This window comes from Eschrichtius robustus, chromosome 15 (assembly GCF_028021215.1).
Source record: "Eschrichtius robustus isolate mEscRob2 chromosome 15, mEscRob2.pri, whole genome shotgun sequence".
NCBI classification, from domain to species: Eukaryota; Metazoa; Chordata; class Mammalia; order Artiodactyla; family Eschrichtiidae; genus Eschrichtius; species Eschrichtius robustus.
Window position 1 is genome coordinate 42,770,347 of NC_090838.1, and position 15,284 is coordinate 42,785,630.

Genomic DNA, 15,284 nt, shown 5'->3' on the forward strand with positions numbered 1-15,284 from the left:
AAGACAGTTCAGCAGTTTCTTACAAAACTAAACACACTCTTACCATATAATCCAGCAATCTTTTACCGAAAAGGAGTTGAAAACTTAACATCCACACAAAAACCTGCACACGGATGTTTATAACAGCTTTATTCGTAACTGCCCAAACTTGGAAGCAACCAAGATGTCCCTCATAGGTGAATAGATAATTAAACTGTAGTACATCCAAACAATGCAATATTATTCAGCACTAAAAAAAAATGAACTATCAAGCCATGAAATGACATGAAGGAATCTTAAATGCATATTACTAAGTGAGAGAAGTCAATCTCAAAAGGCTAACTACTGTATGATTCCAACTATATATTTTATAACAGTCTGGAAAAGGCAAAACTATGGAGACCCTAAAAAGATCAGTGGTTGCCAGGGTTATAGGGTAGGGAGAGATGAATAGACAGAACACAGAGGATTTTTAGGGTAGTGAAACTATACTATGGTGGATACATTTCTCTCAATTTTACTGTGAACCTAAAGCTGCTCTAAAAAATAAAGTTCATTTTAAAAAATCTTAATTAGATAAAGAGATAAGATCTGTGTGTATAGTAAATTTTAAATGGCAGGACTAAACTCTAAGGCCAAACCATACTACCACATTAGACCTTTGACCCAAACTATTTTCTTTGTCCTTTAAAAACAAAAACAAAGCTGAATTCTCTGAAAGATTCACAGAAAAAACTCGATTTATGTAACAGCTTGGTTCCTAAAAGATTTTGTATGAGTCTAGTTTTGGTAGTGTTTCTGTATTTGTATTTTCATTACTTTAGGACTGGGTTTGATTTAATGGAAACTAGGGCTAAGATTTGGTAAAGCAATGAATCTTTCTAAAGATAGAAATAATTCTTGATATAACTTTTGAAGAAATGTAAATTTTCTTGTATCGTTATCTTAAAATGAAATCAAACAATGCCAATATCTTGGTTTTATGGGTTCTGTGTCTTGTGGACCCTCCAAAGCAGAGATAGCCAAAGGTTTTTAAGTCCAAATGTCACTATTATACTGTCACCAACCTATAACAAGAATACTACAAACTTTTTTTCTTTGAGATTTTGATAATTTGATATTTATGTGCAAAGAAAAAATAAACCCAACAAAATGAAATAATATACGATACAGAATTACAAGATCTTCTCTATCATAAGTTGTTATTGGTTGAGCTGTGTCCCCCAACAAAAAATAACCCTCAGTACCTCAGAATGTAACCTTTATGCAGATGGTCAAGTTAAAAATGAGGTCATTAGTGTGGGCTCTAATCTGATTGTTGCCCTAATAAAAAGAAGACATTTGGACATGAAGACATACACACAAAGAGGGAAGACAATGTGAAGACACACAGCAAGAAAGCCATGGGAAGGCTGAGGATTGGAGTGATGCATCTACAAGCCCTGGAATACCAAAGATCACCTGCAAACAACCAGATGCGAGAAAGAGGCAAGGAAGGATTCCCCTACAGGTTTCAGAGGAAGCATGACTCTGCTTTGATTGATTTCAAATTTCCAGTCTCCAAAACTGTGAGATAACAAAAAATTTCTGTTGTTTAACCCACCCAGTTCTTGGTACCCTGCTACAGCAGCTCTATGAAAAAAAAAATACACAACTTTTTCCAGTATTTTACAGTGGTAAAATTCTAATACAATAAGAATAAAAAACCTACTTTTCTGCTTACTCTTCTTGTAAAGTCTGCCAGAGACTCATTTCCTCTGATTTGATTACATTTACATACAATTTTAATTAAAGAACTACTAATAAATGTTTTAAGTACAGGAAAAAAAATATACTTAATGAAGAGATTCTCAATGATGATGATTTGACAAGTCTTTTTGTTAGAAAAACTTCATTGATATATTTATTTATTTTTCTGTTCTAATATCACAGAGAAAACTAGGGGAGATACTCATTCAAACCCCATACATCATGAACTGAGTAATGAATCCTTCACCATTGTAGGTAGGAGCTCATAGATATCTATTCCATAGTCTCTTCAGAAGATCCTCCCATTTATTATTTAAAGAGTGTAGAATAATAATTTTCATCCTTTTGCAATTTCAATGCATAATTTGTGCAGTTACTCATTGTGCAATATTTTCTAAGATGCTTTCCACACTGACAATTCTCGAGTTCTCTCCCTTGGCAGAAAAAACAAATTTTTGGAAGACTTTCAAAATAATATCCTTGCAAATGGGGATGGGAAGCTTAATAAAGCATGTTGTTTGAGGTCAAGATTTCTGAATGCTATTCCTTGTATCATCTTCAGATGTATAAAGTCATGAGGAATGCTTACATAGAAGATCATAAGTGGAAAGTTGGCATAGCTAAGCAACTTCTTTTCCACACTTAAGACACTGCTTTCAAAAACAACATGCACTTTTAACATTTCTTATTTTCTTGATGATAACCCAGGGCTTTGATAATTTTGTTATTCTTTTGGGCTTTTGGACTGGGTCTTTGACACATGAACGTGTTCCATACTACTCTAACAAAACTCAAAGGTTTTATTGCACTTTCCTTTAAATTCTGAGTTGACATTTAGAGTAATCCATTAGCCAAGCCCTTGTAATATACACAGTGAAAAATGGGGGAGATAAGTAAATATCACTGTGATTCTTTTACTGAGATATTCTACTTTTTTCCCCTTTCAAAGAGCAAATCGGTTCTACAGATGAAATAAGTCTTATAGATATGATTACCAATTATAAAAAGAGTGAGGTGCCAGTTTTTTAAAACTGGATTGAGTGTTAGCATCGTTAAGATGAGCTTGCTCACACTTGCATTAGGTGAAATGTCCATGGGATTAATGTCCATGGGATCTATGGACATTAATAAGCAAAGATAAGCTTATAATAACAAGAGTTGCCATTTATTTACTTTTTTCACATGTAAAACGATATTATCTGATGCTTTGCAAACATTACCTTGCTTAACCCTCTTAATAAACCTATGAAGTACATATTATTATTCCAATTTCATATGTGAGGAATGTTATCCCCAATGCCACATAGGAAATCCATGTCAGAGGCAAAATTTGAAGTTTAGTCTTTCAGAATCCAAAGTCTGGATCTTTTTCCAATATGTCACCTTGATTTCTACACTGACACTTTTGACCCTTGCCATAAAGTCAGTACATCCTCTTTGACACTGTGAATATAGTGAATACTATCTAGTTTGAACAAAAATAAGAGGAAGTAAAAGTATAAGACCATCTTCAGGCAAAGTTAGGAAGACCTATGCTTGTCCATTTTTGTTGCTGCTTCTTTTTCTAATTCCCTCCTCTCTACCCCTACCAGTAAATCGAAAACTTTTGCTTCCACCTGCAGACATCTGGAGAAGCCCCTATGCTCTCTCCCCATTTATCTATCAAAATATCTTCTCTCTCTCCAATCTTCTCCTCCCCAGTAAAACCTTCAATATCAGCAACTGTTACCCAGTGACTGAATCTGTGAGTTTAAGCTCCTTTGTTTCTCTTGGGCCAGTGTGTACTTGTCAGAAGAAGCAGTGCAATATAACATAATAAAGAGGGAAGGCTTTGGGGCCAGACCCTTGGAATTTGAATCTCTGTTCTTTCTGCCTCTCTTTAGCACTTGTCACTTGACAAACCGCTTAGCCAGTTTGTGCCTCATTTTATCATTTGTAAAGTAGTGCCTATCTCAAAGAGTTATTTTGAGAATTAAATGAGATAATATATATGAAGTGCTTAGAATAATGCCTGGCACATAGTAGGTAATATATGTATTAGCTTGTCATTATCATCCAAGTGTATCTCTCATTAATTAAAAAAATAACTAAAATATGTCTTCTACTATCGGAACTGCATAAAATACCATGTAGAGGTATAAAAGTGTTATTTGGGGGATCTTATTTTATCCTCTGAAATCAAATCACATGAGGATTTTAGACTGATAAGGTTATTCCTATTAAGAAACAAAATGTGAAACATGTGAAGTACTTTAAGATACTCAATTTTAACATTAAAATATTTTCCATTAATTACCCATGATTTCATTTCGAATTAATGGTGTTGATTGGGAGAGTAGAAAATAGAGGAAAATTGAAATAAACTTAAAAATGCACTTGATAAAAAATACCGAGATAAATATTTATTCTCCAAAGTCCAAAGGAGTCTGGCTTTTGTGTCTTGTAAACCCCTGACACCTGGCATGATCTACTTTGTTGACTACTTTAATGGGCTATTCTACTCTCTTCCTTAGCCCCCGGCTTTTAATAGTCACATGGAAATATATTATTTTCATTTAGAGGCCATAGCTACCTGCATATTTTCTGTCCTTCAAGCTGAATTATTTTCCAGCCATATTCACCACTTAAGTACATAAAATTGACTTTTATATTTCAAATGATGGACAATGTACAAATGTGTTTGAGGGAAGGACACAATTCATTGCATTGTACTTTAAAATCCACACTGAGTTATAAATAATCTGAAACCACTAAAAAGTGTATCTTTTTTAATGTAACTCTAGGCATACTTTTTTTTTTTCCAATTTTCGGTAAGCAGGGCTTCAAATAATGCCTAAAGTAAAGATGGTCAACCTTATTATCACCAGAGGAAAACATTCAGTGTGTATCAGCTTGAGTTGGAAAAATTAGTTACCAAAATGTTTTGTCGGGAGGCTCAAGAGGGAGGGGATATGGGGATATACGTATACATATAGCTGATCTGCTTTGTTATACAGCAGAAACTAACACAACATTGTAAAGCAATTATATTCCAATAAAGATGTAAAAAGAAATGTTTTGTCAGCTAATGAAAGTTTTCACTCTTTAAACCAATGCTTCACAATTTAAGACATATAAGCTCGTATTTAATCATTTTGGTAGGAAACCTCATTATAGCATATACTTTAACCCTATCATTTAATGTAAAATGACAAAATGAATATTCACATATATTTTTTGCTATTGTTTTTTCACCCAAAGTCTGTTCAAATGTTTTACTTTTACATATACTGAACTTCTCCTCTCTGCTTAAGGAGTATATGGCTGGAAGTGACACATATAATCCTAAAAATAACAGATGTACGATTTAGCTAAATGCCTTGCTCTATAATTTCCCTTACAAATATTTCAACAATGAGCAAGCTAAGTAAATAAAATAAAAAAATAAATCTTAGTGTATCAATGTGTCTATTCACGATGGGTTGTTTTTCCCCCTCTAAGCAGAAGTTAGACGGCTGCTCTTCCATCCTGTCTCTCTCATTAAGCCACCTCTGAATATTCAAGCCTAAAGTAATATATGCCATCTCTTCTACCTATACTCAGAAATATATGATTTGAAACTTTAATATAACTTGTATTTTCACCTCATTGTTGATAAGCATTACCCTGGTTGTTAGCTCCTTGAATTCAGGTACTTTGCATCACACTTCTAATTTATCTTATATGATATTTAGTCCAGTGTGAAAAATATGATTGAAATTAAAAATGTAATTTGTGATTAATTGATTTGCTTGTTATCAACTTATTGGCATAAGTTAAATCCTACCTGAATGCAAACAGGTATTATAACAGGTATAGAAAACTCAAGTATCTGCAGGGACCAAAAAGGAACTGTAAATATCTAAAGATATTTTTGTTCAAGGACATAAAACACAACCAAACCAAAAACTACAGAAAGTGAGGCCATATACATTCTAAATACAGAGTTCTCAGACTTTCACTGCACTGAGAAAATACTCAGCTAGACTTTCTAAAATTTTCATTTTGGTGAAATAAAGTAGTATTTAAATTACATTTCAGAATTGTTGAAATGAACACTTTCAGATCAATTTATTCAGATTTACTCAGATAACTAAAATAACTGACTGTAATAGTTTAGATAACTAAAATAATTGGTTTAGTGGATAATCCAACCTCCTGACCTTCAATACATTGATTGAGAACCTTAAAACTATATTAGACTTTAAGGACCTTCTGAACAAGGAGACAATCACAATTTTGCCAACTGCTCCAGGTAAACTGTATCAGCTTAACATATTTCTTATGAATATACAGAGACATTTTTGGAAAAGGCCATTTCTATAAGAATGTTTTGAGAAAATATATTCTATATTCCTTAAATAGATTCAGTAGAACATTTTATGCAGTGTACAGATAGAGTTTGTAGATTGAGGGGCAGTTGAAAAGAGGTCCCTTTATGTTGAAGAATGTAGACTTATTTAAAATTCATTAATAATCAGAGATTTTACCGAGTTACTGGAATAAAATAAGTCTAGCTTTCTGATATTAAAAGTCCTCAAAAGAAGCTTAAGAATGACCATAACAACTTCTCCCAAGCACAAATCAAGATACTTGCTGACCTCTACCTTAGGCTCCCTCAAAGCCATATGTCCAAATACTTCTAAATCATTACTCTCCCAAATTCTCCTGCTTAGGAATTAATAGCATCAAGTAAAGACTCTGTGTCATGTGGATAGAGGAGAAAAGCTGGAGAGGTACTCTCCTAGACAGAGAAAATAATTCAACACATATTTTAATTCATGTTTTATACTAAAAACTAAGTGTTAACATGTCAACACTTCTTTTGTCTTTAGTTTAAATGCCATTTCCTTTTTAATTACACAAAGAAAAGGTTTTTGAGGCTATTATAATTACTGAGGTAAAATTTGATTTTGTTTTATACCTTTAGGCTCCGGAAAACATAAGAAGAATGCAATTCTAACCGAGAAGAACTAAACTACTTCTGTTGATAATCAGTTTGAACGTTCCTGGCTGAGAGGAGAGGATGACAGTTTATTGTGAAATACATGTCCTAGAGAATCAGATCAAGATCACTGACGTGTTTCACGTTATTTGCTAAACAACTGTCAGATGGCAGTGGTTAGACGCCACAACCCTTCATGAGTTAAATCCAAAGGGCTCTCTGAAGGAGAAGTAATCCACTAAATTTTTGTTCTTTCATTGGTGGAAACAGAGGCACAGCTGTCAGTTTCCTATATAGAAATACATTGTTGAGTTTATTCATTTGAGTGGGCTTTCAGCTATTCCAATTCAGTTTCTTCACTTAACCTACAAGTATATTCCCTTTCAATGCATGCACATTCAAATACAAAAAGATAACACGCACCTATTGAGAGAGGAACATATACTTCAGTTAATTTCACTGTTTCCTCTTACCACCTGCTATTAATGAATTTGGCTCCAAAACACTCTAAAAGCAGTCTTTTGAGATCAGTTGTTGGCCATAGAGTACAAAGAATTTTAGGTCCAGCTAATTAGCTAGTTCCAAGAATTTCCTTACTTGGTAGAGATGCTGCTTTGAGACCAGTGGATGTTACCTGGCATTGAATAATTTTATTCGTTCAAAAGCCTTTGAAGGGTTGCTTCAAACTCTCCAAAACACAGCATTCTTTCATAAACACACACCCCCACACACACATACACACACACACAAAGAAAAGGTTCTTAATAAAGTAATAATATTTTCCAGTGTTTTGAAACCTGAGAGTGAACCAAAGGATGTTTATTACTAGTTGTAATGTCTTTTTAAAGAGTCAACACCTGATACTTCAAAAATGTTAATCTCTGCAATAAACCTTTTACACCCAAAAATTCATCTTATAACATAAACAAGCATAGTAAGTAGCATTATTAGTGGAAATCGCTGGCTGAGTTCCATATATATATTAAATTGCCTCTAAATTTACTCTAAAAATTTTTATCTTGCTTTGACACAACACAGAAATTAATCAGCATAATTAGTAAGCTAATACTTTAATAAAAGTGTTTGCATCTTACTCTATGAGAACATTCATAAAGAAATTCATACTTTGGTAAGTGCGTCAGATAACTTAAAATAATTTGGAGGAGGTTAGTTTTCCATGGATAATGATCTAATTTAAAAAGTAATGATATGCCAATTATATCTCAATAAAGCCAGGGAAAAAAGGTGTAGTTGGCCTGCAGACAAATGAAGTATGGAATTTTTGCCTTTATTCCTTAAACACAACATAACAACATATATCTTTTCTCTCAAAGACCTGCTAAAGTAACACTGATGATTTCCTTGAAAAATCACTGTGACTTAAATTTACAATTTCTTAGAACTCATGGGGATTGGATTTTGCTAACTCGATAGTCTCTCAGTTGCTCATACACTTAAATATTCTTTTGTCCTTTCTAAATCTTACCATTATTGCCTGCAACCAATATAGGCACATATCTGTTCTAGACCACTAGAACACATGGAAATTTTTGGAATACACAGTAATTTATGTCAAATTTAAAAAAATCAAGATGTAGACTTCTCTTTACCACTGAGAATATTTATACCACATTTGTATCACATATTTTTTTGTTTACTTATGAAAATAGTTCTAAAGATCTACAGTTGGTATTCCAAAACACATATGGTTGCAACCAGTGTCCTAGAGTTACTTCTGAATATTCTGTTAGACAAGTGTCAAGAGCACTGATGCTCTTTCATAAGAGAGAGAGAAAAAAAAGCCATACTAAGATTTATTATCTGATCTCATAAATTTAAAGCAATTATAGTAACTTGAATGTCTTTGTACAAACTTTTATGTGACTCTAATACAAGATAATAATCTAATGGAGATCTGCAAAAGGTCAAAAACAAAAGATAACCATGAATAAGCTATCTTCTATCAGAGTAAACAACATTTCACCAATTTCATAAAGAGTATACTTGATTTTTTCTTTAATAGTCTATAGAAGTATGATAACTTGTGATTATCTAGACTAGATGACTAACTCTTTCACTTAAACTCAATGGTAAGGGTTCTACCTCTGCATGTGCACCTTAAGAATACAGTTTAAAATGGAACTTTATACTTTTCAAAAAACTCAATCATATATTTTTATTTTATTTAAACACTTGGTTTCATGCAGCATATATTTAAATTAAATTACTAGCTAAAACCATCTAAATACCAAGTCATTGGTCACTTCTGTGATTTTTAAATAGATTATATAGATATAATACAATGACTGACATACAACAGCATGTGCTTGCCAAGATAATGGTGAACTGAATATATGATTACATGGAAATAATATCTGTGTGGTTACACGTACACCTCCAAATCAGACCAAACTGTTTCCCTTACAAGGCCAAGAGGTAAAGAAACCAAAGTAATTAGGGAAACACCTAGAAACTATAGAAAAATTAGTTTTTCTACTTTCTAGAAGCATAGAAAAGTCCTCATTTTAATCTTAAGGAGTTTTGTTCTACTGTACAGCACAGGGGACTCTACTTAATACTTTGTAATGACCTATATTGGAAAAGAATCTAAAAAAGAATGGATATATGTATATGTATAACTGATTCACATTGTACAGCAGAAACTAACACAACATTATAAATCAACTATACTCCAATAAAAATTAATTTAAAAAAAAAGGAGTTTTGTTCTTTATCAGTCAGTGTCCAATATGGTTAACAGAAATTATGTTTTCAACATAGTGCATGCACTTATTATAATACTGAATATTTTACAAAAAAATCAACAAGTTAATATTAATGTCTGAGAACAAACCTTTTCTGAGGGCAGCTATTTAAAAAACCTACACTGATATATGGGGGAAAGATTATTGACAATTTTCACTTAGCAGTATATGTAAAAACTGATCTGATTTAAAGGAGACAAGATAATTCTAAGCATAAAAGCAATGAAAGGAATCATAAAGAGAAATACAGATGAATCTAGTTATGGAAAGGAAAAGCTTCTGAACTTTTCTTTAAACACCATCAAGAAATGAACAGGCAAATAGGAAATGGGGGGAAGTTTATAATGAACATAAGACAAAAAGGTAAAGAGATTTGATATTTATTACACTCTTAAGAACCAATACGAGGATATACAAGACACTGGAAAAATTGGCAAAGTACACAAATATTCATTTTACAAAGAAGAAATTAAAAAGCATCCATTAAATTACATTTATGAAAAAATAGAAAAATTTAAAAACACACGAGTTAATACTGAGAAAAATATGAAAGATACACATATATTTATATGTGTATGTGTGTATATATACAAACATGTATGTATATATATATATATATATAGTGACATATAAAATGATTTTATTTTACAGTTTACTTTGGGTAGGTATATAGCTTGTATATAGATATAATTTCATTTGGCAATAGATATATAGTATATATTACATATAAAATTCATTTAATTTTATGGCTATTATACTATATAAAATATACATATATAATTTCATTCAGCTATTTCATATATATTAAATATTAAATATATGTATATATTTATGCAGTATATATTTAAGTTATATTGCTAGATGAAACCATCTAAACAGAATGCCACCAGTTACTTTGTGACTTTTAAATAGATTATATAAACATAATACAATTCTTACATACAGAAGCATATATATGCATATATATGAAATTATATGAATATATATTTGCATACATATAAATTATAAGAATATATTTGCATATATATGAAATTATATATATGTATATACATCTGTCTATTTTCATATATATATGAAATTTAGCTATTATTGGTGGGAAAGAAAATAAAAAGCAAATTTAAAAAATGTTAAATCCCAGACAGGACTAAATTAATATAGTACTGGTTGGTTTCTCTAGGTCATAAGAAAATGATTATTTTTATTTTCATTTGATTCTCTTACAATTTCAAATTGCTGCAATAACATGTAGTGCTTTTTATTAGAAAAATAAGATATTTAAAAGTTCAAATATGCATAATGCCATGCTTGTTAAATTACATTATGCACAGTTACATATTTACTAAATATTTTATCATTTTAGTTTTTTGTTATTATTTTTTAGATCATCAACAAAGTAAATACAGGTAAATGAGAAAGTATTCTCCAAGATTTTACATTTTTATTTTTGTACTCTCATCTCTTCTTTATTACTTTTTTGATTTCAGTTTCAGCTTTCCTTTGGTTTTATTAGCAATATATTACATTTGCATTGCATTTTAAAATTACGTTGTACATCTGAAAGTTCCTTTTTGTAAGTAAAAAACGGTTGATAACCAGCAATTCATATGGCTTAAACTATACTCTTTTCATGCACTCTCCTGTTTGATCAGCACCTTTGTCATAGAAAACTTATTATAGTCACATTACAGAAAAGAAAATAGGATTTTAGAGATACATGCACCCCAATGTTCACTGCAGCACCATTTACAATAGCCAAGACATGGAAGCAACCTAAATATCCAATGACAGCTGAATGGATAGAGAAGATGTGGTATATTTATACAATGGAATATTACTCAACCATAAAAAAGAATGGAATAATGCCATTTGCAGCAACATGGGTGGACCCGGAGTTTACCGTACTGAGTGAAGTCAGTCAGACAGAGAAAGACAAATATTATATGATGTTGCTTAATTGTGGAATCTAAAAAAAAAAATGATACAAATGAACTTATATACAAAACAGAAATAGACCCACAGACAGAAAACAAACTTATGGTTACTAAACAGGAAAGGTGGGAGGGGGATAAATTAGGAGTTTGGGATTAACATACACACACTACTATCTATGGAGTAAATAACCAACAAGGACCGACTGTATAGCACAGGGAACTATACTCAATATTTTGTAATAACCTATAATGGAAAATAATCTGAAAAAAATAGATATATATGTATGTATAACTGAATCACTTTGCTGTTCACTTGAAACTAACACATTGCAATCAACTATAATTCAATTCAAAAAAGAAAAGAAAATAGGGTTTTAGAGAGTCATTACTAAATCTAGATCAACTTGATCAACCAGATGTGTTAAAGGGGTCCTCTTTGATTGTAAGCTGAAGATGTGAACATGTATATTCAAAGCCATGTCCCTGGATAAGATCCACATTTCCATCTTCCCTCTACAAACCCCATCCCACCCCAAAAAAACCATCATGATGATAAGCATGGGGCTCTCCTTCATTGAACTACTAATTATTATTTTCAGTGCTTCTATCATTTTATTATTATGACTTAAGCAACACATTTTCAGTTCTCACTAATCTTTTTTATTAAGAAGCTTAGTTTGTTCTACCAAGATTAAAGAGGAGATCATAATCCAGTTTTATTCAAAAAATAAAGTCTTCTTATTCTTAGCAAAGGAAGAAAAAATTTGAGGGCAACCATTTGTGGAAATTTAATTTGGGTCATCATTCCACTGTAGGGTAACTATGGCAATTGCATGGAAAATGCAGGAGCTATGTACTTCATCAATGATAATATGTGACCAGGCTTTATTCTGAATTTTTAAATCAGTATAAATTGTAAAACTTCATTCATTACCAAGGTTGATATGCAAAACTTCCACCCCTTTCCCCTTATCATTCCCTAAGCCCTGAATGTCTACTGTGAAATGAATTCATAAACCAAGAATTATTGCTTTTTTTATTCCACCACTTACATATTTACATGGCAAACACAGAAAGAGACTGAAAGACCATAAAGAAGAACTTTGGGAAGTGGAGAATAATTTCTAGGAGTATGTTATACCACATAAAATCTAGAAAACCCCTTCATTCCAATCTGCCTTATTACTTTCTAAATTCACACCCATATCAGATAAAAATTCTGCCTTAAATTTGGGCAACCTCTCATACCACCTGCAAATACTACTTCAAGGTCTCACTAGAAGATTTAAAATAATGGAAGCCCCCCCCCCCAAAAAAAGTTCTTATTTTACAGTATACAGTAGTATTTCATAATATTATTATTTCCTAAAACTTATTATTTTTTAAAGTCAAGTACCAAATTAAAATCTTGTTTTGTGTCCCTCTTATTTACCTAGTATTTCATTGGGAATAAAGGGGACACCATTTATTTGATTCAGTTATTTATCTCAAAGGCAGAGAAAGTTCCAGAAAAAATTCTAAAAAGACTATCTTGATGCACTTTCTGGTTCTATATCAAAGAATGAGAAGGTTCATAGAGGAGAATTCTTAGAACTATTGTCATATAATCAGAACGTGTATGTGGCAGAATTCTTAGAATTATGTTGCATTAGAAGATGAATTGACATCTTCTTTTTATTTTTACCTCTTTCTTGTAAAATCAAGTTACACTATTTACCTTGACCTGTTCGCAATTGTCCTACTTCATGTTTATTGAAAAGTCTGTTCCTTCCTTTATGATGAGCAAGTTACATTTTGAAACTTTCTCATCATTTAAAGCAAGTGCACTCTGAGTGATTATGTGTGTTGTGTGCACAGATCAAGACAGAATTGAGTCTCCAGTGTATAGGTGCATCAGACAATGTGACAACAAAGGCAGTGGTAATTATAAAAGATCTCTTGACATTCTTATTTTTCTAACTCCCATTAGGATGATGAATGCTTTTTAACTTTTTATTTGATCAGGATGAAGGGGGTGAGATAATTAAAATCTTTACAGGGCCTATGCTTGATATACTACAACAGAGTAACAATATGTAAGAAGTATATTTCAGGTACTGGATCACCTCTGCTTCTTGTAAGTCTCTTTGTTATTCAAGAAATCATGGTATTTAATCTAATCTGAATTGTTTATATATTACCAAATATTTAAAATGTTTATACTTAATATTTCTGATATTTCAAAGGAAAGGCTATAAAATAACTTAAATTTTTTGCTCCCTTAAAAAATTTTACAGTAAAAGCATGACTAAAATAAATGTCATGGCTATTTTAAAAGCAGTATGTAAGTGTGTGTGTGTGTGTATATGTATATGTGTGGTATGGTGTAGTATGGTGTGTGTGTTTAAGGAGGGAGAGAAAGAAAAGGAGAGAGGAACATTTTAAGACAGATTGAGATTTCACTGAAACATACACTTAAAAACTGACTTAACTAGTCTTCAAAGCAAAGCATTATTTTCATATTATTTTATCCACATAATCAATAGTTCTGCATAGAATCGCAGAAATTTGTATCTGAAAGAATCCTCAGAGCCCACCTTCCTGCATATCAAGTCATACATAAGCCTATCCAGAAAAATGCTAGAATCTCTCTCTTCAGAGAACCCCATGTAAATGAACTAGTTCTTATTCCTGGAAAACAGCCGTGTTGTGTCTGGTTCTCTTTCACCACACCTGGATAGACCTCAACTTTTGAACAAACATACAATAAGATCTAAAGTATAATTAATGCAACCAAAACACATAAGTATCAATATTATTCTTCTTCATTGCATTAGTTCAAAAATACTACATCTCTTTGTTTCCCAAGAACCAGAGCCCTGTAGTTTGCTCTCAATATTAAAAGAAACTCTATAGTGACGAATCAAAGCGCATTAGAAAGCATGCTATAGGTCAAATGCTGACCAATATCTAGTATATTATGAATGCTTTGGGAGAATGATGTTAAATCTTCTTATATTAAATGTAGGGCTCTCACTGGATGTTGTACTTCAGTTTACACATTTTGGTGGCCTTTGTGTGCCTGACCTCACAGAATGAAGCAAAGAGCTTTATGCTGAGAGAACAGGAATGTTCCCAAGCTGCTTCTTCTGACATGAAAAAGCAATCATAAATCAAATAGCTTGCAGCAATCTTGAAGATATCCTACAAGGGGTCTTAGTAGAAAACTAAAAAAAAAGGAGCAGATATAGAACTTGAAGTGAAGACAAAGCTGGCATGGCTAGAAAGCAGATACTGCTCATATGGCTCTATCTTGTTTCTTTCTGTAGTAATGAAAGATCCTTCAAAGCTTACTGGTTATTTTATTTGACTTGTGGGGTGAAAAGTCTCTATTTTCAAAAACAGAAGAGCCAACAGCTGCAAGAAGAGAATGCCTCCCATGTTGATGCAGTTAATATCACCCAGACCAGAGAAGATTCTGGCCCTAAGGCTGAGCATCATTTGGGCCATGAGTTGGTTACTACTGTGTCCTAAAGAAGGCCTGACCAAGTGCTATTTTTGCCTTATTAAAAGCAGAGATTCCAAAGTTTAATGACTCAAAAAAAGTCTTTCCCTTTAAAATATTAAAACATAGATGAACCAGGGAGGATTTAGGTATCTTTATTAGAGATGAAAACGATATAGATTGCTTTAGCATTATTGGTAAATTACCTTTAAAGTAATAACTTTAAAAAATATCATGAGGTCTCTCAGACTGCATGAATTATACAGGACTCTCAGAGACCATAAATTGTGTCAAGAAAGAGGGTCATGAGGAAACCACCATCTCTTTGTGTGTTCATGACTGAATTTCCATGTTTGCATAAATTTGATTTCTGGCAATGAGAGCTAGGAGACCGAGAAAGAGACACAGACAGA

General features: G+C 32.2%; 1 protein-coding gene across 17 annotated transcripts in view; it reads right to left on the reverse strand.

Moving 5' to 3' along the window:
* Positions 1–15,284, reverse strand: part of NRXN1 (neurexin 1) — a 1,110,559-nt gene that overhangs the window by 874,495 nt on the left and 220,780 nt on the right. The gene's annotated exons all lie outside the window — the stretch shown is intronic.